We start from the raw sequence: 27,364 nt of genomic DNA, 5'->3' as shown, positions 1-27,364 counted from the left end.
TTTATTTATTTATTTATTTATTTTTTGAGACAGAGTCTCACTCTGTAGCCAAGGCTGCAGTGCAGTGGTGAGATCTTGGCTCACTGTAATCCTCGCCTCCCGGGTTCAAGTGATTCTCCTGCCTCAGCCTCCCAAGTAGCTGGGATTACAGGCATTTGCCACCATGCCCCGCTAATTTTTTGGTTTCACCATGTTGGCCAGGCTGGTCTCAAACTCCTGACCTCAAATGATCTGCCCACTTCGGCCTCCCAAAGTGCTGTGATTACAGGCAGAAGCCATTGCGCTGGCCTGCCTTTTCAAAATTATAACCACACTAGTTCACATTGAAGGTAAAAACAACAGTTAGAATCTCTTACTAACAATACATTTTGACTTCAAGTTCAGACAAAGCTGTTGGTTACAAGTTCTGTAAATTTTTTGTCAAACTTAAGAAGTCTATAGGACAACACAAAACCATCCCTGCTAATGCATTTGCAGTTTGGCCTTCAAAAGCTGTAAAGAGTGACAACGAAATTAAAAAATCTTTATACTGAGTTAAAAATTATTAAAAGTATTTATTAATAATTGTTTTTAAACGCTACTTATTTGGGATGGCAGAAACCAAAGCATTTTCCTTAGAATTCTCACTTAGCTTGTATTTCACAAAAGTGCTTTAGAACTCAGATTTCTACCATCTGTATGGAGTGTAAAGACAAAAGGAAGCCCAACAAAACCAAAGGCCCAATGGTATCTATTCCCAGGGCCAAGGTATTACCCCAGGCTAACCCACCTGCCCTGTGCTGAGTAACTGGACATGCCTGTCAGTGCTCGGAGTCACACACATGAATGAGTGGGTCAGGCACCAAGGTGCCTTTATTCATTCATTTCTCAAACTCAACTCCCTTCAAATCCTGACTCTATTTAATAGGCCAAAGGATGCTACTCATATTTATTTGGTGCCAAATTATTTGTTTAAATATTTACATCTACAACCTGAATGTAAACTGCAATATCCAGCACAACATTGTCAGACAGAGTTGCTGTATGGTTATGTAGCTTCATTACTGCCTAGCTAATGCTTAACATGCTTCATCCTTTACAGCTGAAAGAAGGATGTTCACTGTATTTAACCAGCCATACTGCATTTAGAGGTAAACAGCTTTTATGGACGATTTGCCCAGACAGTTTCAGTAAACTACCAACTTGAGGCCCTGATTTTATTTTGGTCAGTATGTGCAAATATTCACATGCAATTACCCAGAAAGAAGAATAACTGGTTAACAAGAAACCTACCATCATGTCAGATGCTGGAAATCAATCTTTACATATTTACAGAAAGGGTTTTAAGATTCATAATCCACTTTTTCAGTCTGTCTCTTATATTTCATTAGTCAGTTGGAAGTGGCATATGAATCATTTTGCTTTATCTGGAAAAAATATTTTCACATTTTCCAATTCCTTTGACAAAGAAGTTTTTGTCTGCTAAGGGATGAAAATGCTATTTGGCTATTGCCCACTTTTAGAATTCAAACTAACTCTTCAAATGTCTTCATTTAGAGCATATGCTCTCAAACTATCTTACTGTTTTACTAACACAATGGTAAAACTGGGTTCCCAAAATGTCAAAACCCTAACGGAGTCTCTATTTCCAAGGGTAAAATAAAAGACAGCCAACACTGCAGGATGAAAACTATCCTGAGCCTTTTTCCCTCTCTGTAACATTTAGATACTAGGAGGGAAAAAGTGAGATTACATTAATAGACTTCCAAAACAAAATGTTACGGAAGTGTTTATTTTTTAAAAGGAGAGTTTTAAGAGAACAGGATGCTTAAATATGAGCAACTCCTACTCAGGGGAAAAATAACCACAGACCTTTGCTGAGATGGCCCCAATAATTCAAAGAAACCACGCTAACCAGAGTTTGATCTATTCAAAATTAATATGAAAATTTTTTAACAGGATGGAACACCTATAACAAAATTTAAGTCCCTTCATCTTTTGGCAATGAAATAAGTGAAATTTACATAAGGATATTTTGGAAGGGTTGAAAGTCACAGTCAGAATCAAATAGAAAACTTCAAACCTAGAAAGCAAAATGGGAACTTTCATAGCTCCTTAATCTACCATATCTAAATACAAATAGTATAATGACTATCCAATAGGTACTTAGTTCCAAAACCAATACAAGCAATTTATCATGAAAAGCCTATACCTAATAAGCTGTTTTTCTTCTCTGTTCTGCCCCATTGTCATATGCTTGTGCTTAATGAGGACTATCCTCTGCAGCTGCTCCTGAGGGCAGAGAAGCAAGTAAGGGAGTAACAAAGGAAACCTGAGGAGCCCCTGGCCCCTGAGGACCTTCTCTATGGCTGGTCACAGCCACTTAGGTTTCAATGCAGAAGACTTCAAGACTGGTTTGAGAAAATCTTATTTTGGGGATTAAGTTCCCTGTCAAAGGCCATCAGATGGACAGCTACTTACCAGGCAATTAGTCTAAAGCTCTTAGGTAATGATACAAAAACAAAACAAAACAAATCCCTTATATTTTCCTGTTGAAACCTTTTATTCTGTTTTATTGAGGCATAAGCAAAATAGCTTTGCCCATAACTCACTGTGGCCTGGAGTTACGACACCAGCTTGTATTTGGCCAATTAACAAAGAGGTCAAACTGCATTCTTCTTAGAAGGTCTATTTAGTTGATAAATGACACTTAACTGTTGTTTTTTCATATAATCTTTACTCATAAGTTGCATTGATGATGCTCCAAGATATAAGGGACCAGTGGTAATTCAAATGGGCACCTCTGAAAAGATTTATCAGTTTTCTGTCCTGTTCCAGCCAGATTTTTTGGAAAACCTTGGGAAAGACTGAAATTCCCCACCAATCTGAGACTGTATGCGAGTGTTTGCAACATTAATTGGAAAAAAATAAGAATCCCAACATGGCACCCAATAGACCTTCACAGATAAAATCATTGACCAAATGAGCACTGTGAGTCGTTTCGGTAGGCAGATGCTCCTTAATGGGATCTCAAACGCCTCAAACAAGACATTACTGAGTTCATTCAGGAAAAGAATGGGCACCAGGCCTCGATAATACTCTCCAATTCCATTATATTTCAGTGCCTTGAAGGTCTGATAAGTGTTGGTGAATTTGTCATGATGCTTGTGGTCTCGAAGCAATGTCTGAACTATTTCCAGGGGAGTGAAAATTGCTTCTGCTGTCCCTGCAAGCACTGCCGCCACGCAACAGGTTGCAAACTCTGGAGCACTGACATGCTTGTGGAGAAGGCAGGATAAATCCTCATAGAGAGCAAACTGCAAGTGTAGTCGTCGTCTGCATTAATAGGGGAAGGATTCCAGGATACAAGTTTCGAAATCCATCCCTTCTCAACTGAAGTATTGCATCCCGTGTTTTGATGCCATACAGCTGTTGTCGAAAGAGGACCTTCTGAATGGGAAACGTGATTGCGACGTTGTTGAAGGCTGCGCAGCCGCCACACAAGTAATGCTTCATTTCATCAACATTTGCAATATGAGGTGATATATCTTGTTCTGAAGATGTTAGTACTGGTGGCCTCTTTTCATAGGCTTCTGAATCCATCGTGTTGCTTAAGATCTTTCGTTTTCATGAAGGACTGACTTTTTTTTAACCTGTAACACAATCTGAGCCTGGAGTTTGGCATGATGATGCTTTCTGACAATGTTCTCAATTTCTTCCATTGTTATTGTTCTGTTAGTTTCTGTCTTCTGGAGTCAATTTTGATAACTGAATTTCCGTTCTCCAGGCGCCCATTTCCCCAACCTGTGAAGCGCGGGGAGGGGGTTGGACAAGAACACTAAGTCCTCCTCCGTCTCTGACACTCCACAGTCAGGGGTTCCGAGCTCAGGAGGCCGAAATCAGTCTCCCGTGGGAGGTGGGGTGCGCTTTGCGCGGTGCCAGCCCTGCTCACCCCGGGCGCAGGCGGAGCTCTGCTCCTCCCCGCCCCTGCGGCTTCTGCGAACCAGGGAGGAGCCTCCCCAGCCCGGGGCGCTCCGGAATGAAGTCACAGCCTCTGTCGCGGGAAAGGTCGCCCAGCAGCTGTATAAACACGAGCGTTAGGCAGGAGAGCCGGGAGCCGAGGAGGCTCAGAACTCATTCGGCGCGCGCCGCCTGGGTGGGGCCAGCAGCGACTGGGCCAGGGCAGCCAGAGCGCGCAGAGGACTGGGATGGGACCCGAGAGCGGCCGGCTGCCCCGACGGGCCCTGTTGTGTTTTTTCTAATGCTCTTGTTATGACCAAACCAGTTCGTTGTAGGGTGAGGTAAGGTAAATTGCTTTTACCTTTCTCTCGTTGTGCATTGGATCACAAAATACTGGTGTTTGGTTTTTACTTTGTGTCAAATGCTAGGATAAACTTTCAACTTTGTTGGCTCAATGCTTCATTTGCTGCCTAAATTAGACAGGATCTCATTAAGATGGAAAATGTGTGCCCCTCTCCTCAAAAAAAAAAAAAAAAAAAAAAAAAAAAAAAAGGTTATGAAGCTCTAACTCTCAGCATAAATATATTTGAAGATGGAGCCTCTAATTAAGTAATTATGGTTAAATCCTGTCATAATGGTAGGACTGTTTGGACAAGATTAGTGGCTTTATAAGAAAAGACACCAGAGAGGTTGCTCACTCTTTTAGTGCACTGAGGAAAGGCCATGTGAGGTTACATAAAATGGAAGCCATGTACAACTGAGGAAGAGAGGCCTCGTCAGAAATGGAATAAATAAGCATCTTGATCGTGGACTTCTAGCCTCTACAATTGCGAGAAAATTGATTTCTTGTTGTTTAGGCCATCCAATCTGTGGTATTTTATTATGACTGCCCAAGAAGACTAATAGGATCAGATGGGCTTAAAATACTATCACAGGATCCTTGGGGTGTCACTGCGCCAGCCAGAAACCTGTGTGGGCTGCAGCACCTCTGTGTGAGAATTGCTTTCGTCCTCTGGGCTCCTTCTGCCCAGCCCACTAGGCCTAGCAGGCTGCGATCCACTCTTTCTACCCGCCGGGATCCCACGCCTGCTGTGGGAGAGCCAGGCACAGAGCCACAGACGAGGGGTGAGTGGGTGAGCAAGCACGAGGTCTGGTCACTGCGCACAGCCAGGCATATTTTAGGAAAATCATAAGTTAATTTTAGTCAAATATTATGCTCTTACCATGGAGTGACCATGGAAGCCAAAAATAATATTATTGATAAAAGCCTTGTGGATATCACAGTTAATTGATATCAGTACACATTATAAAAAGTTAATTTATCAAAGAGGAAATAATGACATATATAAGAAAATAACAAAAATAATAAAGTGTAACAGATTTTTAATCTCTGAAATATGGAGACAAAGAAAAAGGTTTTCTATGTTACTCCTATAGACAGATAATAAAAAGGATTTCCTCATGGGAGTTTTTTGTGTTCTAAATTGAAAAATCATCTTCAGATCAAAATATTCCTGAACTTGGCAGTGTATTTCCAAATTGTTCTTGGTGAAGTTATGTCAGTTAGAGAGATGTGTACATGAATTAAAACATGAAGAACACTCTGTTTGGCTGAGAGACTAATAAGACTTTAAGAGAACTGCAGCAGGTAAAAATGGTGTTTGTAAAATCAAATGTCTCCAGAATCTGGCCAAAGACCAACCATCACCAACTGTAGTGCAATGAAACCTCCAGCACTGAACAGAGGCAACCAAGTAAATTCACAGCCATACACATAAAAGAAAGGTGTGACCCACAGGCTATAATGTGGCAATTCCTGATCTAGACAAAGAGAAAACAAATAAACAAATACTAAACATAGGAAACTCTTCATTGAGTTTGAAATATTAAGGAAGACAAAATTTACCTAGTAAGGATTAACACATGATAAGACTTTTTTATCTTATGAGCACTGGGACCATCTTAAGGGGCAGACTTCTTGGACCTATGCCCACTCTATAAACTCCCTCTTAAAAAGACTCAAAACAAAAAGTGACAAGGACAAACAGAGAGAAAAGTTAGAGTGTTGCTACTGACACGTTTTTACCAAAGATAAGAGTTTTCAATTCATGAATACATAAACAAATGATTTATAGAGGAGTGATTCCCCCATTCTCAGGAGATAAACTCAGCCATCAGGATATCAGTAATGTTGTCTCTAAAGGAGTAAATAGTAAATATTTTCCGTTGTGGTGATCATATTGTCTTTGTCCTATCTGACTCTGCTGGTGTGGCAGCAAAGAAGACATAGACATAAATGAACAATTATAGCCTGTAAGCTATAACTTATCTAGACAATAGAGATCATAGCTCAGGCTAAATGTGGGGCATAATTTACGATTGTGATCAGAAAGGTTCCCATATAGGATACTTATTAGATGACAGGATAATGCACTGTTTCTGAATTGAGGGTCTTCAACCATGCCAAGAAGATCTTGAAGTGATTTCCAGAATGGATAATTATAGTCTCTTCCACAAACCATCAAAACATCTGTTGATTAAGGAAATCTTTGTTTATTAAATTTGTGCAACAACAAAACACACTACCTGGATACAGCCTCAATAGTGTCTCAAAGACAGAATGTTAGTGAAGGGCATTTATGGGATTTTAAAATGCCAGCTCAAGTGGCTTAAAGTGGGTCTTTAGAGATGGGGAATGTTTTGGAACTGGATAAAGTTTTTACACAATAGTATAGGATTGCTAGACAGAGAAGGGTGAAGATTTTGAAGACTAGATGAAACTGTTGTCATAATAACTGAGCTGTTTCTTTAGGTGTGAAAAATGTCTGACAGTTGTTTGCTCAGATGTGAGCAAATAGTTTACTCAGATACTTTTGTTGCAATAATTTCTTCAAGCAAACAGTAAAGTTATTTATTAGTTCCCAATCCTAACTTCTTGGGTGAGGATTTATTGGAGTAAACATTGAATTTATATAGGCACAGGGGCTTTTATTTTTAAGGCAGATGGAGGCGGGGACACTTTCCAGAAGAGAAAAGTTCCAGCTTAGTAATAATATAAATGTTCACACTGCAATATTTTTATTGCCTGCCTACTTCCACTCTTGCCAACTAGTCAGTGGACTCTATAGAACCAGAATATGTATTTTAATTTGTAGATCCTTAATAATGATAACTCTATTAATTTTAAGGATAGTTTTACTTAAAAGGAAAAGAAAATAAGTAAATATGGTAGAGACTATAATATGCCACCCAGATCTCTTTTCTCGCATGAAGGTGTCATTCTAGCTACCTACTCAAATTTTGCCAATTAACAAGTCTTCACTGTAAGCTCTCTTTCACATTGTCTCAGCTGTAGAAAACTGCTTTTCCCAATGTCATGACTCTTTCTGTGAGCAGACCCCTCCAATGACCTAACAACATAGAAGTATGAAAGTCCTCCTCTCAATTTAGGACAACTCTGAAGTGCATCCTAGTTTCAAAAATCCTTATGGGGTCAGCTGAGGCATTTGTTGCAACTGAATAGCACTCAAAGTTTCTATATTCGTAATCCTCATACCTTTTCCTCCATTTCAAGAACACTGATTCCAGCAGCACTCCCTATAAATTTCCTGCATGCTTGTCTATGTGTCATATTCCATTTCCTTTGTAATTCAACTTGAATGTTGAAGTCAGAAATGATCGAACAAGGAAATTTAAAGTTAAATTTTGGAGTTGAATCACTTGCTGCCTTGACAGTGAGAAAACTGTCATTGCAGGTAGATGAAGTATAGACAGTTCCTGAAAAAAGATAGCTATGTAATTTATAAAAGTTACCAGTGGTAAGCTTTATGAACTAGTGGTATGGTTTATTTGCGGAGAAAAGATATTTGCTGTGTTTAGATGAGAAGACTAGTAGAGCTGAAATAATGACTATAAGGACAATGGAATTGGGTGGCTATAGCTAAGCTGTCTTAATAAACTGAAAAATGGGAATAATTACTAATTAAAATTAAGTATGTTTCTGCTTATAAATGTAGATAACAGAAAAAGGTCATTTCATTATATAATTTTAAAAATCAGGTCAACTTTAAATTCAGATTTTATTTTTAGACTCCTTGCATAGCTAAGGAGGCAGAACAAGAAACTGGCCAAAATCTAAGGATAAAATACTTTTCTTGGAAAACCGTAGATGTGAGTACTTGCTCATCTGGGTTACAAGCCACTGGAAATCCGTAAAAAGAGTTCAAATAGAATATTTGAAAAAGTTTTAAAAGCTGAATGTGAAGTGGTGAACAGTATAAACCTGTGGCCTGGGAGTCACAGAAACTGGGGAAGTTCATACCCTTTTGCAGTCGTACTTACACAAACTCTACTCACAGATGATATCAGAAAGATCCCTAAAAATTTTGATTGGAATGCAAGGTGGGGTTGGGTAACAGAAGCTGTATAAAAGTGCAAGAAATTCTACCCAGATCTTTCTTGCATACCCTCACTGTGAAGCAAAAGCCTTAGTAGGTAGGTATAAGAACAAAAAGCATTGTTTTTAAGGCATTGCTAAGGACTAATTGCATCTGTGGGAAGGAAGAAGGGGAAAGAGAGGGGGGCTGTTCTTAGGAGAAGGGCAGGATAGGTACTCTGCTCACAACTACAGTCATTGGTGGGTGAAAAAAGTCAGCCTACATTCCTGAGACTCGGGAACATAGTCATACCTAAGACAAAAGTTTAGTCCAGAGCCGCAGAGAATGGACCCCTCCAACTGCCCTCCTCATGACCAATTTAACAAGTTTTGAGTAACAATCAAAGGTATTTTATTCATGGAAAAAGGACAGAAGGATCAAGAGAATGCAAAGGACCCTTCATGAGGCAAATATAAACGGAAGACCTAAATTTTATACTCCAACCGACATTGCTCCAAAAACTCAATCTGTACCATAAACACATGATGTAGCTATAGGAATCTGAAACCTGTGGTTCACTGAGGGTACTCATAGCAACCAAAAACGAAACAAAACTAACATCTAACCCAACCCAACTCCTAGTTAGATTACTTAACACCTTGCACTAAAGGCCCAGTAGAAGAAAAGTTGTGGCCATTTTCAGGAGTCAAGCTGTTTTACTCAGCACACACAAGCATGATACTAATATTCAAACTGTCTGACAGAGAATTTAAAATAATTGTGATTAAAATATGTTAATGATGCTAATGAAAAAGTTGCAAGATCAGATAGAAAGTATCATAAATAAAATGAAAACTGAAAGAAAAGTTAAATGAAAATGCTATAAAAATTGTAAGAAAAATATATTTGGAAAAATGTCAGAATCTTCAATAGACCAAAATAATTTCAATATGAGGTCATTAAAAATTATCCATACTGAAACATAAAGAGAAAAAAGGAGAAAGAATAACAACAGTATTTTAAAAGACCGCCAAAAGCTATGATTCAATGTTAAACATTGTAATATATGCATAATTGTGTCTCAAAAAAAGGAGAAAAAATATTTCAACACATAATGGATGAGGATTTTGCAAAATTATAATAAAGAGCCAGCACAGATTCAAGAATCTCATCGAAAACCAAATGGGATAAGTAAGGGCACCCCACCAAAAATATCACCTAGATATAGCATATTTAAACTTCTACAAACAAAAGATAAAGAAGAAAATCTTGAAGAAAGCTGTCGGGGAAAAGGGATTGTTATATAAAGGAGAAAATTGTGAGAAATACTAAAGACTCTTTTTCTGAGACTATGTAAGTCAGAGGACAATAGAATGATATCAGTAAACTGGCAAATGGAGTTGGGGTTACCCTGAAAACACATAATCCACAGTTCTATTCCCATCAATATGAAAATAAATTGAAATGCTGAAGGAATTAAAGATGGCATGCTGTGCAAAAAGAACGCATAAAGGAAATGAAGTGACTACATTAATTTTATCATAATAAGTTTTAAAAATATGTTACTAAAGACAAATAATTTATCATCACAATTAAAATGTTTATTATCAAGAGATAAAAATTGTGAACATATAAGCATGTTAAAACAGACCCCAAGAATATAGTAAGCAAACACAAAGAATTAAAAGAAGAAATAGACAAATTTTGAGTGACTTCAGTATTCCATTCTCAATGATAGATACATTTACTAGGAAAAAAAAATCATCAAATATATAGAAAACATGAACAACAAGAATAAATAAAAGACTATAGTAACATATAACCAAATAGGGCATGCTAACCAACTTCTCACAGCCCTCTGGGATGATGTCTGGTTTGCAACACCAAATAAGCCCCCAGAAGGTAAGGGGAATTAAGAATATACAGCAGAAGATGGAAATGATTATTGTTCCGTTGTGGTCCTGAGAATAGCTGCAGAAGCAAGGACTGGAACTTATTCCATTAACCTTAATCTTCTAAGTACCTCAGCAGGAGAGGTTCACTGTGACCCACGAGGAACTACCCCCAGACCTCATTCAAGTAAGGGGACTATAATTGACATTATGATACACTGACTAGATGTATTTTCATGCATGAACTCCCCGTCTTACCAACACACTAATTGTGAATTCTGCCCAAAGACATTTTTGCATTTAAGCCCTGTTTTTGAATTGTTCCTCTGAAGAAAATTACCATGATCCACACTATTACTCCTTCCAATAGTAGCCTCACCCATGGCTCACCAAAGGAAGGGTAAAATGTCTTGGTTATGTCACTTCAACTTGAAACAATTCTGATGGGCCATGATATCTCCAGAGTACTCCCAAAGGGTACCATTTTGGTTGGCAGTGCATTACAACTCATCTTTGTCATTTGCTCAGTTCTTTATTTCTGTTCCTTCCACAGATGATAATCCCAAGAGAACTCCACAGCAAACATTCTTCAGGCTAATGTATGTCTCAGAATCTGTTTTCTAGCACCTGGGAACCCAACTGGCCATGGTAAAGTGGATAATTATTTTTCTCTTATTTTCAGTGTAGAACAGTACACCATCTTTTCTTATTAGTGGGAACATTCTTTTTATTTTTCTTTTTTGACTCTTAATATTGTAACATACATTTCTTAGCCTTTATCACATGTCAAGTCTCAGCTAATGACCAAAAATGTTTCACAATTTTCTGTACATAAGCTTTTAACATAACCAGTAACTTGAGAAACTACGTATATGTTTTAGGTCTTGTCTAAGAAAGAACCTTTTTTTCCTCAGTGACATTGCCTCATATTGTTTTATCAAAATTTACTTACCACATTTTTTCCATTCATTTTAAACTGTAGTCACACCTAAAGGCTTTTGAAATTTTATGTTATATTTTTCATAATGTTTTTGAAATCTACTTTCTTAATATCTTGTGTTCAAATCTGACAACTCTTTACATGTCTATTTCAAACACTAAAATGAAACAGCCTTTTTTCTACCACATCATAAATCCATTTTTTAAAAAAAAATTGTCACATTAAAAAAAGAATAGCTATATCCATTGTCACTTTTACTTTCAAATGGGTAAAGTACTCCTATTTTTCCTTCTGCCAGTGAATTATATCTGACAATACAAAAATTAAATATATTACATATTTCTATAATATATTAAATGTCATGAAGTCATTCAACAGTTTATTTTTATTTTTATTATGAATAAATGGCCACAATTTATAATGCCTGCCATAAAAAATTTTACATACTGCTTTATTTTTATTTTTAAGTTCTTATGTACCTATTTTTAATGAAACTGTAAACTGTCTTTTAAAAACATGACTAGTGAAGAGAGTACATATATGGACAAAGTGATAAACATTTTGTTTAGTTTTCCATTCATCTATTCCTTTTTTTAATCAATATTTTTTAAGTACCTACAATTGTCAAATGCTGTTAATAGGTAATTGGGATAGAAAAGTGATGCAAAGAACAAAAAAGACAAAACTTCTGTTTCCATGGAATTTATAATCTGCTAAGGTGAGACAGACAATGAACATCATAAATAAGTGAATTATGCAAAGTGTGGATTGGCAAACTTTTCTGCAAAGGACCAGATATTATATATTTCTTTAGGCTTTGCTCACCACGGGATCTCTCATACTTTTACAAACTGGCACTGTGGTGACAAAGCAATCCCAGACAATAGCTAAATATATGGGCATGGCTATGTGTCAATAAAATTTTATTCGCAATAAGTGCTATAGAGAAATATTAAGTAGAATGAGGAAGATGGAAAGTATATGTGCCATTTTAAATAGGATGGTCAAAGAGTAGTCACTGTAAAGGTGATAGTTGTGCAAAGATAAAGAAGATAAGGGAGTAAAGTCACTTGGATATCAAAGGAAAAATGGTCCCAAGAGTAAGAATTATGTCAAAGATTTCTACTAATTACTAAATTGTAGTGTGACCTACAAGGGGTGATATTTTGTAAGTTTGCGCACAAATGATTGTCCTTTTCTGTTTGTCAAAGCTAGTATCTGTTCTGTGTCTGTTCTGTACAAGTTATTAAATATTCAGATATCACCAAAACTTACCACATAAAAAGCATATACCTCTACTTTGGAGGCTGAGGCAAAAAAACACTTGAACTTGAGAGGTGGAAGTTGCAGTTAGCCTAGATCCTACCACTACACTCCAGCCTGGGCAAAAGAGCGAGACTCTGTATTTAAAAAAAAAAAAAAAAAAAAAAGCATATAAATATAAAACATGAGTTTGGAAATTTGGGAATTATAAGTTTAGTAAATAATTCATTATTATATAATTATGTACCATTTACATACAGACTAATTCACATATATAACATTGACATGCTATTTATATGCTTTTTAAATATTAAAAATATGAAACATTGCGTGAGGAATAAATTATATTCTTATTGATAACAGAATTTTCTAGGAAAGTAAGCTAAGATGATTACCAGAACTATTTCCTTTTATTTATATATTTACTTTATTTTTATTTTATTTTCAATTTTTATTTTAGATTCGGGAGTACACATGCAGGTTTCTTACATGCATAAATTGTGTGCCATGGGGGTTTGGATTATTTCATTACTAAGGTAATAAGCATAGTATTTGATGGGTAGATTTTTGATTTTTATCTTCCTCCCACCCTCGGCTCTCAAGGAGACCTTGGTGTCTATTGTTCATTTATTTGTGTCCCTGTGTACTTGACGTTCATCTCGCAAGTACAAGTGAGAACGTGCAGTATTTTCTTTTCTGTTCCTAAATTAATTCACTTAGCATAATGGCCTACAGCACTATCCATTTTGCTACTTGATTTCATTCTCTTTTATGGCTGTATAGAATTCTGTGGTGTATATGTATCACATTTTCTTTATTCAGTTTACCTTTGATGGACATTTAGGTATATTCCACATCTTTGCTATTGTGAGTAGTGCTGTGGTAAACACATGTGTGCATGTGTCTTTACAGTAGTATGATTTATGTTCCTTTAGGTATATAACCAATAATGGGATTGCTAGGTTGAATGGTAGTTCTGTTTTAAGTTCTTTGAGAAATCTCAAAACTGCTTTCCACAGTGACTGAACTAATTCCTCTTCCCACTAGCAGTGTATAAGTGTTTTGTTTTATCCACAACCTCACCAGAATCTCTTATTTTTTGACTTGTTAATGTTGGCTATTCTGATTGATTGGTGTGAGATAGTATCTGAGAGTGGTTTTGATTTACGTTTCTCTAATGATTAGAGATGTTGAGCATTTTTCCATATGCTTGTTGGTCATGTGTATAACTTCTTGTGAAAAATGTCTGTTTATATCTTTTTCTCAATTTATAATGGGGTTGTTTGTTTTTTGCTTGTTAAACTCCTTATAAATTCTGGATATTAAGCCTTTATTGGTTGCATAATTTGCAAATATTTTCTCCCATTCTGTAGGTTGTGTGTTTACTCTGTTGATAGTTTATTTTGCTGTGCAGAAACTTTAGTTTAATTAGGTCCCTTTGGGCAATTTTGTTTTTGTTGTAATTGTATTTGACATCTTCAGCATGAAGTCTTTGTCAGGGCCTGTGTCTAGAATGTTTTTTTCTAGGTTTTCTTCAAGGTTTTCTATTGTTTTGGGTTTTACATTTAAGTCTTTAATCTATCTTGAGTTGATTTTTGTATACGGTGAAAGAAAAGGATCCGTTTTTAATCTTCTGCATATGACTAGTCATTTATCTCACCATTAATTGCATAGGGTTCCCTTTTTTCATGGCTTGTTTTTGTTGGCTTTGTCAAAGATCAGGTGATTGTAGGTGTGAGGCTTTATTTCTGGGTTCTGTAACCTGTTCCATTGGTTTGTGTGTCTATATGATGTTTTGTTTGCTGTATCCTTGTAGTATAGTTTGAAGTCAGATAGTATGATGCCTTCATCTTTGTAATTTTGCTTTGGATTATCATAGATATCTGGGTTCTCTTTTGGTTCCATTGCAGCTTATAGCTTTCAGTGAATGCTAAGAATGAGTACTTAGACAATTCCAGCTGAGTGGGGCGAGGGGAAGCTCTTCTGAGAAAGTGCCCCCCAGAATCCATCCACCAAGTATTTATTGAAAAGGCTTGCTAAACTACAGACATCCGCCAGATGGCATTTTGCTGTCAGGTCATGAGATACATATGGCCCTGTAAAAGCAGTTACACTTTCTTAGGAGACTGTTTTCAGCATTCCGTAACACACACTCAATTAAAAAAAAAGTTTGCGGATCCACACTTTGCATAATTCACTTATTTATGATGTTCATTGTCTGTCTCACCTCAGCAGATTATAAATTCCATGGAAACAGAAGTTTTGTCTTTTTTGTTCTTTGCATCACTTTTCTATCCCAATTACCTATTAACATTATTTGACACGTTGTAGGCACTTAAAAAATATTGATTAAAAAAAGGAATGATGAATGGAAACCTAAACAAAATGTTTGTCACTTTTTCCATATATTTACTCTCTTCACTGGTTATGTTTTAAAAGACAGTTTACAATTTCATTAAAAATAGGTACAAGAGAACTTAAAAAAATAAAAATAAAGCAGTATGTAAAATTGTTTATGCAGGCATTATAAATTGCAGCCAATTATTCATAATAAAAATAAAATAAATTGTTGAATAATTTCATGACTTAATATATTATAGAAATATGTAATATATTTAATTTTTGTATTGTCCTGTTGTCAGGGTCAAGGAGTTATGGTCTCATGCACAAACAACGTACACACAGTGCCTCAGTATTTTTCTTTCTTTTTTTTCTTTTTTTTTTTTTTTTTGAGACAGAGTCTCGCTCTGTAGCCCAGGCTGGAGTGCAGTGGCAGGATCTCAACTCACTGCAAGCTCTGCCTCGCGGGTTCATGCCACTCTCCTGCCTCAGCCTCCCGAGTAGCTGGGACTACCGGCGCCCGCCACCTCGCCCAGCTAGTTTTTTGTATTTTTCAGTAGAGACGGGGTTTCACTGTGTTAGCCAGGATGGTCTCGATCTCCTGACCTCGTGATCCACCCGTCTCGGCCTCCCAAAGTGCTGGGATTACAGGCTTGAGCCACCGCGCCCGGCACCTCAGTATTTTTCTATGTTCCAACCTCAAATGCCTTGTACATAAGCTTGAATATATTGCCATGCAATCCTCTACATCCATATAAATTTTAAAATATATTTTCCTAATTCTGTGAAAAATGTCATTGGTAGTTTGATAAGAAGAGTGTTAAATCTGTATATTGTTTTGGACTATGTAGCCATTTTAACAATATTGACTATTCCTATCCATGAGTATGGAATGTTTTTCTACCATGAGTATGGAACATTTTTCCATTTGTTTATGTTGTCTCTGATTTCTTAATTCAGGGTTTTTAAATTCTCTTTCTAGAGGTTTTTCACCTCCCTTGTTAGCTGTATTCCTAGGTATTTTAATATTGTTGTGGCTATTGTAAATGGTATTTTGTTCTTGACTTGGCTTTCAGCTTGGATGTTGTTGGTGCATAGATATGCTAGTAAATTTTGCACATTGATTTTGTATCTTGAGATATTGCTGAAATTGTTTATTAGCTCTAGAAGCTTTTAGACAGAAACTCTTTTTTTTTTTTTTTTTTTTTTTTTTAGGTATAAAATCATGTATGTGAAGAGAGAGGGCTTGATTTCATCTCTTCCTATTTGGACGCCTTTTATTTCTTTCTCTTGCCCGATTGCTCTGGCTAGGACAACCAGTACTATGTTGAATAAAGTAGTGAGAGTAATTCTCTTCTTCCAGTTCTCAAAGGGAATGCTTCCAGTTTTTGCCCATTCAGTATGATGTTGGCTGTGAGCTTATCATTGATGGCTCTTGTCATATTATTTTGAAGTGTGTGTCTTCAATGCCTAGTTTATTGAGGATGTTTAATGTAAAGGATGTTGAATTTTATCAAATGCCTTTTCTGCATCTATTGAGACAATCATGTGTTTTTTGTTTTTAGTTCTGTTTATGTGATGAACAACATATATTGATTCATGTATGTTGAACCAACTTTATATCCCAGGGATAAACCCTACTCGATTGTGGTGACTTCACTTTTTGATGTGCTACTGTATTCAGTTTGCTGAATGCAGTATTTTCTTGAGGATTTTTGTATCTGTTTTTATCAGGGAAATTGGCCTGAAGTTTTACTTTTTCTGCTGTCTTTCAGCCAGGATTTAATATCAGGATGAATTAGGAAGGAATCCCTTCCCCTAAGTTTTTTGGAATAGTTTCAGTAGATTTGTTACCACCTCTTCCTTATACATCTGGTAAAATTCAGCTGTGAATCTGTCTGGTACAGGGCTTTTTCTGGCTGGTAGGCTTTTATTATTGATTCAATTTCATAAGTCATTATTGGCCTGTTCTGGGTTTTAGTTTCTTTTTAGTTCAATCTTGTGAGGTTGAATGTTTTCAGAAATTTATCCACTTCTTGTAGGTTTTCTAGTTTATGTGCGTAGAGGTGTTTGTAATAACATCTTGTCTGAAGGTTTTTGTTTGTTTTTGTATTTCTATGATGTCAGTGGTTATATCACCTTTATCATTTCTGATTGTGTTTATTTGTATTTTCTCCTTTTTTATTAGTCCAGCTACCAGTCCATCAATCTTATTTGTTCTTTCAAAGAACTAACTCTGGTTTCATTGATCCTTTGTATGGGTTTTCATGTCTCCATTTCATTCATTTCCGCTCTGATTTTGGTTATTTCTTTTCTTCTGCTAGTGTTGGAGTTGTTTATTTAGTTCTTCTAGGTGTGATGTTAGCTTGTTAATTTGGGATCCTTCTAACTTTTGAGATGGGCATTTAGTGCTAAAACTTTTTTTGTGACTTTTCTCATAACACTGCTTTAGCTGTGTCCCAGAGATTCTTGTATGTTGTTTGTTTTCATTGGTTTCAAAGAATTTCATGATTTCTGCTTTGTTTACCCAAAACTCATTTAGAAGCAGGTTGTTTATTTTCCATGTTATTGCATGGTTTTCTTAAGAGATCTTCTTAGTACTTATTTCTTTGTTTACTGCACTGTGGTCCCAGATTGTGGTTGATATGTTTTTGACTTTGTGAATTTGTTGATTTTTTTTTTATGGCTGATTTTGTGGTCGATTTTAGAGTATGTATCATGTGCAGACAAGAATAATGTATGTTCTGTTGTTGGGTGAAGTGTTCTGTAGACATGTGTTAGATTCATTAGGTCAAGTGCCAAGTTTAGCTCCCAGTTATCTTTGTTAGTTTTCAGCCCCAGTGATTTGTCTATTACGGTCAGCGGGGTGTTGAAGTCTCCTGCTATTAGTGTATGGTTATTTAAATCTCACCATAGATCCCTATGAACTTGTTTTATGAATCTGGGTGCGCCAGTGTTGAGTGCATATATATTTGGGATAGTTAATTTTTCTTGTTCAGTTGTACCCTTTATGTTATGCCCTTATTTGTCTTTTTGATCATTGTTTGTTTGAAGAAGTCTGTTTTGTCTCAAATTAGAATAGCAATGCCTGCTCTTTTTTGTATTCTATTTCCTCAGTAGATTTTTCTCCATTCTTTTACTTTTAGCCAATGGGTGTTACTACATGTGAGATTGATCCCTTAAAGATAGCATATAGTTGGGTCTTGCTTTTTTATCCAACTTGTCACTCTGTGCCTTTTAATTGGGGCATTTATTCTGTTCACATTCAAGGTTAATATTGATATGTGTGGATTTGCTTCTGTCATCTTGTTTTTAGCTGCTTATTATGCAGATTTGACTGTGGTTCCTTTTTAGTGTTAATGGTCTGTATACTTAAGAGTGCTTTTGTGGTGGCTAGTAACAGTCTTTTACTTTCATGTATAGCACTCCCATAAATATTTTTTGTAAGCAGGTCTGATGGTAACAAATTCCCTTCGCATTTGCATGTCTGAAAAGGATCTTATTTCTTCTTTGCTTATTAAGCTTAGTTGACTGGATATGAAATTATTGCTTAGAATTGTGTTTCCTTAAGAATGCTGTATGTAAGTCTTCAATCTCTTCTAGCATATAGGATTTCTATTGAAAGATCTGCTGTTAGCCTGATGGAGTTCCCTTTGTTGGTAGCCTGTCTCTAAATGCTTTTAATATTTTTTTATTTCACATTGACATTGGGAAATTTGATGATTATGTGTCTTGGGGAAGGACGTCTTGTATAGTATCTCACAGGGGTTCTCTGCCTTTTCTGAAATAGAATGTTGACTTTTCTAACAACATAGAAGAAATGTTCATTGACAATATCATCAAATATTTTTTCCAAGTTGGTTCTTATCTCTCCCTCTCTTTCAGGAATGCAAATAAATCCTAGGTTTGGTTTCATGTATAGCACTAATCTCACATTTACACATTACATAATCTCACATTACAGAATCCCACATTTCTTGGAGGTTTTGTTCATTATTTAAATTATTTTTTCTTTATTTTTGTCTGACTGTGTTGATTTGAAGAACAAGTCTTTGATCTCTCAGATTATTTCCTCAGTTTAGTCTATTCTGCTGCTAATATTTCTAATTTTATCAAATTCCTTTAGTAACTTTTTCAGCTCTATCAGGTTGTTGTTGTTGTTGTTGTTTTTTCCCTCTTAAAATGGCTATTTTGTTTTTCAGCTCTTATATCATTTTATGGGATTCCTTAGATTGGGTTTCAACTTTCTCCTGAAGCTTGATTATCATCCTAATCCAGATTCTGAATTCTATGTGTCTCATTACAGCCATTTCAGCCTGGTTGAGAACTGTTGCTGGGGAACTGGTACATCATTTGGCAGTAAGAAGACACTCTGGCTTTTTTGAGTTGCCAGACTTCTTGTGTTGGTTCTTTCTCATCGGTGTGGACTGATGTTCTTTTAATCTTTGAAGTTGTTGTCGTTTGGATGGGTTTTTTTGTTTGTTTGTTTTTATATTATTTGATGTCCTTGAGAGTGGTATAAGGTGAGTTCAGTTGACTAGTTTCATTTCTGGAAGGTTGTACTGGGCCAAGGCTCAACTCAGCACTCCTGGGCTGTATGCTCTAACACTTGGGGGCTGGTACCTGGCCCATGGCTTTGTTCTCTAGCCTCTCGAGGTTGAGCACCTCCTGCCCTGGAGGGGCCAAGGTGTTCCTCATTCATTAACAATAACACTCAGGTCAGAAGTACCAGCCAAAGTGTTTTATCATGGTGCTGATAAAGTGGGATCCATGCTTGTACACATGTGTTAGTGGTGGTGGTGGCAAAGTGGAATCAGCAGTGGGGTCCGTGCTTGTGTACATGTGTTAGTGGCAGTGGTGGTGAAGTGGGGTATGTGTGTCAGCTGGGGTGGGGCAACAGCAGAAGTTGGGTGGCAGGTCTGTGTGTGCACATTCGCATCAGTAGTGGTGGTGAGGCAGAGTGCAACCATGCTAGTGGAGGCAGGGTGGCAGCCATAGGTCTGCATATGCATGTGTGAGTGGCAATGGAGCAGTGAGTTCTGTGTACCTTCTTGCACCAGCAAAGTGGTGCAGAAGTCCATGAGCAAATGCATGCTGTCAGAGCGATAGGAGGAGGCAGTGGATGGGTGGGTGCCCATCAGTAGGGTCTTGTCTTTTAAATCTTTTCGATGATTGTGCTTGGTCTGCTGGCAAAGGAGCTATAATGTCAGCTGCCAAGAAACTGCCCCACACCCCCTCAGGCATCCAAGGCTGTGCTGCAAGTAGGCATGACCAGGCAATGACTGCAATGACTGTGTCAGAGGCCAGCACACAGTGGGGCACTCAGAATAGACCTTCCCGTCCCACAGGTAATACCACCCTGCTGTGTCCAGGTTCAACAGTCAACAAAAGTCAATGCCCCCTAAAGGAGCATAGTGAGCGTTGGGGGATAGATGTCTTGGTCATGTTCCATGGAAGCTGTTCCCATGCCAAACCCTCTTGGCTCTGCATAGGCTGGAGTCTTATCCCTATCACCTCTCCAAGCCACTCTCCCTGTTAGCTCAAATGTCCATGGGGGTCATAGGGTCTCCTGCAGCTAGGATTCTGGAGGTCTGTGATGAGAGTGGGTCACCCCTCATCTATTTAATTCACCTCTTCCCCCAAACCCTCTCAGGGCCAGGAACCAGAGTATACCATCCTTCTTCATCATCTGATCTCTGTTGGAGATGCTCTTCCTGGCTGCATCTAGTCATCCATCTTGGCTCCCAATCTATACATTTTATTTAAAATGCAATGAAAATACTTCAAAGTTTCCTTTTCTAATTGAAATCCTTTATAATTCATTATATTCATTAATAATTTACAATTATGCAATATGTTTAACATCATGAGAAATAAACTAAACATCTCTTAGGATCTTTATCAGTGTTTTAGAAAATAAGAAATAGTTTGAATTAATATAATATAATTTGGGCTGGTATGTTCTTATTTCTTCTCTGTGCATCAGAGAGGGACTTGAAGTCACTGTTTGAGACCCAGGAGGGATTTGAAGTCACTAATTGAGACCTAGGTTTCATGATCAAATAATGATTTTTTATTTTATAGCCTTATGTAAAATTGTCCAAATATTTCTTAACATTCTTGTTATCAGGTGTATGTCAAGCACTGTGTTGAGAAAAAAAGGAACACATACAAACGTTTGGAAAAGATAGTGGCTTGTTAGTAATTTTCATAAACTTGATATAATCAGAAGCAGCATCCAAATCTAGGTGAGACTTTAATTTTAACTTTAAAATTACCAAAATGAGACTGGTTAAAATTCCATTGTACTTTAAAATTTAATTACAGAAATCAAAAGATACTTATGACATACAGATAATAAGAAAATAATGCAGTATGTCATAAAATGCTTACCTTAAAACTGTAAATATTTTAGTTGGCTTTGACGAAAAAGATAAATTACATGTCCTTGACTTATATTCAGAAAGTAAATTGTTGTAGAAAGGTGTGAAATGTATTCTATGGTAGCAACACGTTATCTGTACTTGATCATTGAAACTATCAAATTTTTTAGTGATGCTACTTCACTAGACTGGCTTTTATACCAAATAAATTTTATTTAAATGTTGGATATATAAAAACATGGAATAATGCATAATTTAAAATGTTAGCAGAATATTTTTAAAATTTAGTATCATCTTGTCCCACCCCCATTTTTGTGCCATGTGTTATTAGGGAAAGATTAGCAGTTTATAAAGTTATTCTCATAAACATGTTGATTGATACCTTATAGTTGATTAATGTTTTTCATCTTCTCTCTCTGTCATATTCTCTCCTGCCAGAATTCTACCTTCTATGTATAAGCAAAAATGCCCAATTCGATTGTTGACATGACTAGCAAGAGAAAAACAAATAGGACATTCACAAATCACAACTTGCATTCAACACTTAATTCAGATATTAATTTTTGAAGAAAATTGAAATAGAATTTTGTCAAAGCAGCTACCAGGTGGCAAACTTGAAGGATATTTAATTTTTAGAGTTCAAAATGCCTTTCAAAATTTAAAATAAAATGACTATCAAATCAAAATTATTTTTACATAAAATATATGCATTCTTTGTATTGTTAGTGGCGAAGAATATATACTTTTTAGTCAGATTACCTGAATTATAATGTGGATTCCAGTACTTAATTGACGTGCAAGTTTTTACACTTTTTAAGACTCTCTGTGATTTTGTTTCATCGTCTTTAAAATGAAGTAGTAATAGTATTTCTGGTTTTTTGTTTGTTAGATTTATGGAATTACTTAGTACTGGTAAACAGGGTTTGGTACTAATTATGTGCTGTGTACATGTTTAAGAACTGTTTTCTGGAAATTAGGTACTATTTTAACATACTTCAGTAGTATCAATATAGAAGACTTCATTACTAATGGAAAATGGTAACAAATATATGTGATTCACTGTGACACCCAGTACAAATTTAAATATAAGTATAAATTAGGGGATGGTGTCATATTCATAATTTGTTTATCACTGTACATCTTACATAACTAGCCAGAAACTGATGAATTTAGTGATCAGATTCTTTAAGCTTGAAGACATATATTTGTGAATACATAAATATCTGGACACATTAAATTTACCCCACTTTAAAGAAATAACACTATCCCAATATTTCATGTAAAATAATCACACACACATCATTCCATATTATTGTAATAACATTACCATGTCACAGAATTTGAAGGTATTATTAACTACACTTCACTGATAAATAAAATCTCTAAGAAGTTTGTAGCAAGTTAATGACAAATCTACACTAAAATTCCCAATTGTTTCCATTACATGTTCATAATAATTTCATTTACACGTACTTCTGAAAATTTATGTGATTGCCATCTTCCAACATATTTCTTGAAAATGAGAGATAAAAGGAGTTTGAATTGGCATAATTTTATTATTAGAGAATAATAGAGGTTATATATCTTCAGTATTTTAAATCAATAGAGATAGAGACTTAAATGTAGAACAGATAAAATAGAGGAATAAATGGGTATGTTCTTAAAGCAGAATTGTCTCAGATTCTTCTTGATCCAGCAGTTTTTCAATGGGGGTTGATAGAAGAGAAAGAAGTGTAAGAGGAGGGGCAGAGAGACAGTCTTTCCCCAGGAGGCATTTTTGACCCACACAATAAATGCAGAGAATACAGTGTTAGGTAGGTGGGATCCAGAAATGTCAAACTTTTGCAAGAAACAGGGCAACTGCTAACTCCAAATTATTATTCCACTTAAAGTTCCAGTAATAGCTGAATACTGGTAAGGGTCTTTTTTCTAACATATTTTAAGGGATATGAGTATTTCATCAGTTAGGAATTGTACAAAATATATTTTACTGTACATGGTGGCTTACTGTGTTCCTCAAATTATTTATCACAAGCAAGTGGAAAACTTATGAATTTAGATTAAATTTCTTATAACTTTTTGATAATTCAAATAACTGGCAATACCTTCTGCCATAATTGCCCCCTCTTTAGTTAAAGTAAAAGAAAAACAATGTTTACATATAGGAAGGGGTTTTACTGAAAATTTACCAGATTCTATGACGCCATTGTCAAAATCATTTTTATCTGAGTTTGCCTCTATCAGAGTAATGAATCAATGTGTTAATCTATAAGTAACAGAAATCAGTAAATAATTCTTTATTATTATTATTATACTTCAAGTTCTAGAGTACATGTGCAAAATGTACAGGTTTGTTATATATGTACACATGTGCCATGTTGTTGTGTTGCACCCATTAACTCGTCATTTACATTAGGTATATCTCACAATGCTATCCCTCTTCCCTCCCCCCACCCCACAACCATCCCCGGTGTGTGATTTTCCCCTTCCTGTATCCAAGTGTTCTCATTGTTCAATTTGCACCTGTGAGTGAGAACATGCGGTGTTTGGTTTTTTGTCCTTGCAATAGTTTGCTGAGAATGATGGTTTCCAGCTTCATCCATGTCCCTACAAAGGACATGAACTCATCCTTTTTTATAGTTGCACAGTATTCCATGGTGTATATGTGCCACATTTTCTTAATCCAGTCCATCATTGATGGACATTTGGGTTGGTTCCAAGTCTTTGCTATTGTGAATAGTGCCACAGTAAACATACGTGTGCATGTGTCTTTATAACAACATGATTTATAATCCTTTGGGTATATATCCAGTAATGGGATGGCTGGGTCAAGTAGTATTTCTAGTTCTAGATCCTTAAGGAATTGCCACACTGTCTTCCACAATGGTTGAACTAGTTTACAGTCCCACCAACAGTGTAAAAGTGTTCTATTTCTCCACATCCTCTCCAGCACCTGTTGTTTCCTGACTTTTTAATGATTGCCATTCTAACTGGCGTGAGATGGTATCTCATTGTGGTTTTGAGTTGCATTTCTTTAATGGCCAGTAATGATGAACATTTTTCATGTGTCTCTCGGCTGTATGAATGTCTTCTTTTGAGAAGTGTCTGTTCATATCCTTTGCCCACTTTTCTTTGGGGTTTTGTTTTTTTCTTATAAATTTGTTTGAGTTCTTTGTAGGTTCTGGATATTAGCCCTTTGTCGGATGAGTAGATTGCAAAAATATTCTCCCATTCTGTAGGTTGCCTGTTCACTCTGATGTTAGTTTCTTTTGCTGTGCAGAAGCTCTTTAGTTTAATTAGATCCCATTTGTCGATTTTGACTTTTGTTGTCATTGCTTTTGGTGTTTTAGACATGAAGTCCTTGCCCATACCTATGTCCTGAATGGTATTACCTAGGTTTTTTTCTAGGGTTTTTATGGTTTTAGGTCCAACATTTAAGTCTTTAATCCATCTTGAATTAATTTTTGTATAAGGTGTAAGGAAGGGATCCAGTTTCAGCTTTCTACTTATGGCTAGCCAGTTTTCCCAGTACCATTTATTAAATAGGAAATACTTTCCCCAGTCTTGTTTTTGTCATGTTAATCAAAGATCAGGTGGTTGTAGATGTGTGGTATTATTTGTGAGGGCTCTGTTGTGTTCCATTGGTCCATATCTCTGTTTTGGTACCAGTACCATGCTGTTTTGGTTACTGTAGCCTTGCAGTATAGTTTGAAGTCAGATAGCGTGATGCCTACAGCTTTGTTCTTTTAGCTTAGGATTGTCTTGGCAATGTGGGGTCTTTTTTGGTTCCATATGAACTTCAAAGTAGTTTTTTTCCAATTCTATGAAGAAGGGCATTGGTAGCTTAATGGGGATGGCATTGAACCTATAAATTACCTTGGGCAGTATGGCCATTTTCACTATATTGATTTTTCCTAGCCATGAGCATGGAATGTTCTTCCATTTGATTGTGTCCTCTCTTATTTCCTTGATCAGTGGTTTGTAGTTCTTCTTGAAGAGGTCCTTTACATCCCTTATAAGCTGGATTCCTAGGTATTTTATTCTCTTTGAAGCTATTGTGAATGGGAGTTCAAAATGATTGGACCCTCTGTTTGTCTGTTATTGATATATAAGAATGCTTATGATTTTTGCACATTGATTTTGTATCCTGAGACTTTGCTGAGGTTGCTTATCTGCATAAGGAGATTTTGGGCTGAGACAATGGGGTTTTCTAAACATACAATCATGTCATCTGCTAACAGGGACAATTTGACTTCTTCTTTTCCTAATTGAATACCCTTTATTTCTTTTTCCTGCCTGATTGCCCTGGCCAGAACTTCCAACACTATGTTGAATAAGAGTGGTGAGAGAAGGCATCCCTGTCTTCTGTCAGTTTTCAAGGGAATACTTCCAGTTTTTGCCCATTCAGTATGATATTGGCTGTGGATTTGTCATAAATAACTCTTATTATTTTGAGATACATCCCATCAATACCAAATTTATTGAGAGTTTTTAGCATGAAGGGCTGTTGAATTTTGTCAAAGGCCTTTTCTGCATCTATTGAGATAATCATGTGTTTTTTGTCTTTGGTTCTGTTTGTATGCTGGATTATGTTGATTGATTTGCATATGTTGAACCAGCCTTGCATCCCAGGGATGAAACCCACTTGATCATGGTGGATAAGCTTTTTGATGCTGCTGGATTTGGTTTACCAGTATTTTATTGAGGATATTTGCATCAGTGTTCATCAGGGATATTGGTCTAAAATTATCATTTTCTGTTGTGTCTCTGCCAAGCTTTTGTATCAGAATGATGCTGGCCTCATACAATGAGTTAGGGAGGATTCACTCTTTTTCTATTGACTGGAATAGTTTCAGAAGGAATGGTGCCAGCTCCTCCTTGTACCTCTGGTAGAATTCAGCTATGAGTCCATCTGGTCCTGGACTTTTTTTGGCTGGTAGGCTATTAATTATTGCCTCAATTTCAGAGCCTGTTATTTGTCTATTCAGGGATTCAACTTCTTCCTGCTTTAGTCTTGGGAGGGTGTATGTGTCCAGGAATTTATTCATTTATTCTAGATTTTCTAGTTTATTTGTGTAGAGGTGTTTGTAGTATTCTCTGATGGTAGTTTGTATTTCTGTGGGGTCGGTGGTGATATCCCCTTTATCATTTTTTATTGCATCTATTTGGTTCTCTCTTTTCTTCTTTTTTAGTCTTGCTAGCAGTCTATCAATTTTGTTGATGTTTTCAAAAAATCAGCTCCAGGATTCATTGATTTTTTGGAGGGTTTTTTGTGTCTATCTCCTTCAGTTCTGCTCTGATCTTTGTTATTTCTTGCCTTCTGCTAGCTCCTGTATGTGTTTGCTCTTGCTTCTCTAGTTCTTTTAATTGTGATGTTAGAGTGGCAATTTTAGATATTTCCTGCTTTCTCTTGTGGGCATTTAGTGTTATAAATTTTCCTCTACACATTGCTTTAAATATGTCTCAGAGATTCTTGTATCTTTGTGTCTTTGTTCTCATTGGTTTCAAAGAACATCTTTATTTCTGACTTCATTTCATTGTGTACCCAGTAGTTATTCAGGAGCAGGTTTAGTTTCCATGTGGTTGAGCGGTTTTGAGTGAGTTTGTTAATCCTGAGTTCTACTTTGATTGCACTGTAGTCTGGGAGACAATTTGTTATAATTTCTGTCCTTTTACATTTGCTGAGGAGTGCTTTATTTCCAACTATGTGGTCAATTTTGGAATAAGTGTGATGTGTTGCTGAGAAGAATGTATAGTCTGTTGATTTTGGATGGAGAGTTCTGTAGATGTCTATTAGGTCTGCTTGGTGCAGAGCTGAGTTCAATTCCTGGATATCTTTGTTAACTTTCTGGCTCGTTGATCTGTCTGATGTTGACAGTGGGGTGTTAAAGTCTCCCATTTTTATTGTGTGGGAGTCTAAGTCTTTGTAGGTCCCTAAGGACTTGCTTTATGAATCTGGATACTCTTGTATTGGGTGCATATGTATTTAGGATAGTTAGCTCTTCTTGCTGAATTTATCCCTTTACCATTATGAAATGGCCTTCTTTGTCTCTTTTGATCTTTGTTGGTTTAAAGTCTGTTTCATCAGAGACTAGGATTGCAACCCCTGCCTTTTTTTGTTTTCCATTTGCTTGGTAGATCTTCCTCCATCCCTTGATTTTGAGCCTATGTGTGTCTCTGCATGTGAGATGGATCTCTGAATAAGGCACACTGATGGGTCTTGACTCTTTA

The 27,364-nt window shown here is 36.4% G+C and overlaps 1 protein-coding gene and 1 pseudogene across 1 annotated transcript in view; one reads left to right on the top strand and one right to left on the bottom strand.

The window, feature by feature from the left end:
• Positions 1-2,521: 2,521 nt before the first annotated feature.
• On the bottom strand, positions 2,522-3,965 carry LOC101001050 (annotated as a pseudogene).
• A 229-nt stretch (positions 3,966-4,194) lies between these two features.
• The window catches only part of LOC110742990 (protein eyes shut homolog), a 327,795-nt gene continuing 304,625 nt past the window's right edge, over positions 4,195-27,364 (top strand). The window contains exons 1-2 of the mRNA XM_031667686.1: positions 4,195-4,280; positions 10,761-10,855. The gene's annotated coding sequence lies outside the window, so the exon portion shown is untranslated. The remainder of the gene's footprint in view (positions 4,281-10,760; positions 10,856-27,364) is intronic.

Source organism: Papio anubis, chromosome 6 (assembly GCF_008728515.1).
Source record: "Papio anubis isolate 15944 chromosome 6, Panubis1.0, whole genome shotgun sequence".
Lineage (NCBI taxonomy): Eukaryota > Metazoa > Chordata > Mammalia > Primates > Cercopithecidae > Papio > Papio anubis.
The sequence above is the reverse complement of the archived record's forward strand: the minus strand, read 5'-3'. Positions and strand labels throughout refer to the sequence as shown.